The sequence below is a fragment of the Poecilia latipinna genome, unplaced genomic scaffold (assembly GCF_001443285.1).
Source record: "Poecilia latipinna isolate Pla-1442-1.1 unplaced genomic scaffold, P_latipinna-1.0 Scaffold2289, whole genome shotgun sequence".
In the NCBI taxonomy this organism is placed as follows: Eukaryota; Metazoa; Chordata; class Actinopteri; order Cyprinodontiformes; family Poeciliidae; genus Poecilia; species Poecilia latipinna.
In genome coordinates, this window is record NW_015114905.1 from 34,353 (window position 1) to 37,376 (window position 3,024).

The 3,024-nt window shown below is 36.7% G+C and overlaps 1 protein-coding gene across 2 annotated transcripts in view; it reads right to left on the reverse strand.

The window, feature by feature from the left end:
* The window catches only part of LOC106937173 (carnitine O-palmitoyltransferase 1, liver isoform), a 22,152-nt gene extending 19,625 nt beyond the window's left edge, over nt 1-2,527 (reverse strand). Inside the window, exon 1 of one of the 2 annotated variants that reach the window (XM_015018563.1) lies at nt 2,374-2,526. The gene's annotated coding sequence lies outside the window, so the exon portion shown is untranslated. Of the gene's footprint in view, nt 1-2,373 lie in introns of both variants that reach the window. The other variant, XM_015018561.1, reaches the window with a different exon arrangement.
* Nucleotides 2,528-3,024: the final 497 nt, after the last annotated feature.

The following is a 3,024-nucleotide window of genomic DNA, read 5'->3' on the forward strand; positions in this document are numbered from 1 at the left end:
AAAAAAAAAAAAATATATATATATATATATATATATATATATATATATATATATAAAAAAAAAAAAAAAAAAACAGGCTCCAGGTTGGTATGCCATTAAACAATCTCAGGGTAGAAGGGGGTAAGAGTTTATGCATAGGGCAGCTGGTTAAAATATTAATACATCGGGACCCATTTTGTCCTAATAAAGCCTGAAACTCTGATGTACATTTGTGGATTTTATGTGAGACAAAGTAGTGAATAATGTTGTTGTAGAAGGAAAACAATACATGATTTTATGTTTTGTTTTTCTTTTAATTAAAAATCTAAAAGAAACGTGGCATGCATCTGTTTCCAGCCAACCTGTGTCCTGACATAATCTGTTCAATTTAGTTTGAAATGTATTAATTTTCTTGGCAGGGACACTGCACATTAATCAGCATTTCTGCAAATGCACCAGAATTAGCCAAAATAATATTTTTCATCTGTTGTCTTTGAACAATGAGTAATTTGTCTTGTTGAAAACAGATGTTATACAAAACAAGGTTAAAATGACAACTACACACATTTTGTCAACAAATACAGTAACAAAATGAAAGGGAAGGTGACTTTATAGAGCCTTTAGGAACTTATTTAAATATGCAAGTAAAATCAAACACATAAATAAAACACAACAAAGACATGTACCTGAAAAGCAAAAAATGTGCAAAACACATACGATTTTCATTCTGCCTCACAAATAAGCCCCACTATGTGTTGGTCTGTCATGTGAAATCCCAAGAAAGCAAATTAAAGTTTGTGGTTTCATTGCGGCAAAATGTAAAACGGCACCAAGGGTTTGGATAACATCCATAAGGAGCGGCAGGTTCCGGATAAAAGGTGTGAATAATACAAGATAAAAAAAAATGGACAACTGAAAAATTACAAGAACCCAACCTCAGATGGGAGGCACCCTTAGCAGGACTGAGGGCAGGGCTTGTATAAACTGGGACAAAGGTAAATGCCTCCGAGGCATTTAGATCACTAAGGTGTCTGCATGGAAAAATACACGAGATGCATTCCAGGTCAAACAAACAACAGTAAAAATCTAAATTCACACGCAAGAAGATGACTTTACAGTAGCCGAGAAGCACTAAGCTTAAAAAAAATTCTTTTAGAATAAACAAAAAATGTCAGCTAAATGATGCAACTTTTCTTTGTCAAATACAAGCTAAAATTGAAGACTTGATTTTCATGTAGAGATGCGGAAAGCAATTGAAATTGTAATTGTAATTTTCCTTTGGTTGGCTCAAATACTAAAAAAAACTACATTATTTTCCTTCTTTGTTAAATGCAGCAAATAAAAAACGTCTCACTATTTAGGTTAGAAATGTACCAGTTAACAGAAGATGTTTTTTTGATAGGTAAAACTGATGTGATGCATTATAAATGGAGATAGCCTCGCAGTCCTTTAATTTTCTGTTGGGTTTAAACTACTACAGCTACCAAACAACCTCTAATCCACGTTTTTCTCTTGTGTGTAAACCTAACCTGTCAAAGTCAGAACAAGCAGGTCAGACTTCAAAGTAAACCAGAAAGCAGTATCTGTCAGGAAAAGCCAGATTGGTGTGGGTCTGGTTTTATGGCCTCCGGGTGGATTCAACAACACCTCTTAACTAAACTTGCTTGTCAGAGATGAATGACAAGAAGACGGAAAAAACAACAAACAACCACAAACATCTACTGACCTGTGTGTTAATTACAAATATTTATGGCATGACTCTTCCCATTACTGTCAATAAGCAAAAACACTTCCTTATATTATTGCTAACAACATATGGGCTACTTAAAAACACTTACAGTAACATTCAGAGCCCTCACAATTTGATTAATCCCTTTACGTGGAAATATAGGTGTTCCCCATTCCTGAAGGAATAATTACATGAGCGTAAGCTCTTTCAAAGCCAATCAAACGATATAAGTCAAGTGTAATGTGCTCTGACCTCTCTGGAGCAAGTGTCGCTCGGATCAGTGAATTTTCAACTGACAGGAGCTAATGTTTCAACTCCATTGGTGAAGATGGGTCAGGTATTGCTTTAACAGGTAATACAGGCTAACCGACAATGAAACCAACCGCATTCTTTAAGTCATCCCAAAGTAAAGTGGATTTTAACGTAGAAGAGCAGCAGAAACGCTTTGTCTGGCTACTGAGGTAATAAATTCATGCTGGTCTTTTATACGCTTACAAATGTAGGGCAGTTAAACCGAGCTGTCGCTAAAAGTGACAGCCGAATCAACGCTAGCTGATGCTAGTGTTGCCTAGCCGGAGCGCCCAGCCCCAAAACAGCTACTGATAAGGTTTGCTAATGGTCTGCCAAAGATGCGGCCTCTCTCCCGCGACGCGTCTTTCACTCACCTGTTTTTATTAAAGGAGGCGAAATGTCCAGGATTCAGTGAAGCAGGAACAGACTATTAACTTCTGACGTCGACCCCGGTAGAGTCCCGTCGCTTTCAGCCTTCCTCCTCCGCGACTGCGCTCCACAACAGATGCTCGCGCGGATGAGTGGATGCTGCCTTCAAAGAGTGTCGGAGATTTGGTAATTACGATTTGAAGGTCGCTCCTGAACCGATGCGCACGATTCCAGTTTTGGATAAAAGTTTGAATATATCACAATACTACATTTTGGATATAATAATATAAAAAAACACTGACTTAATTTGTCTGTTTTTTTATCACATAAATGGTATTCATTTCATACCCTAATAGATTTACTGATTTCGTAATACACAAATCCATCTCAAGAAAAAAAAAAAGTGTATATTGTTTAAAAGTTCTCCAACAACATTTTTGGTAAACTTTCAACCTTTTTATAGCCATTCTCTGTGGAAAAAAACGCGACTTCAAGCACCATAGATAAATTACCATGATGAAATTGAAAGCACCACCATAACAAAACAATAGCATGCATTATCATATAGATATTCATTTTAGTTTTGACTGGAATGATGCTGGCAGACTGTACTGGAGATGTAAGTTGAGTCTGTCTCCCTGGTTATACTTTCATGC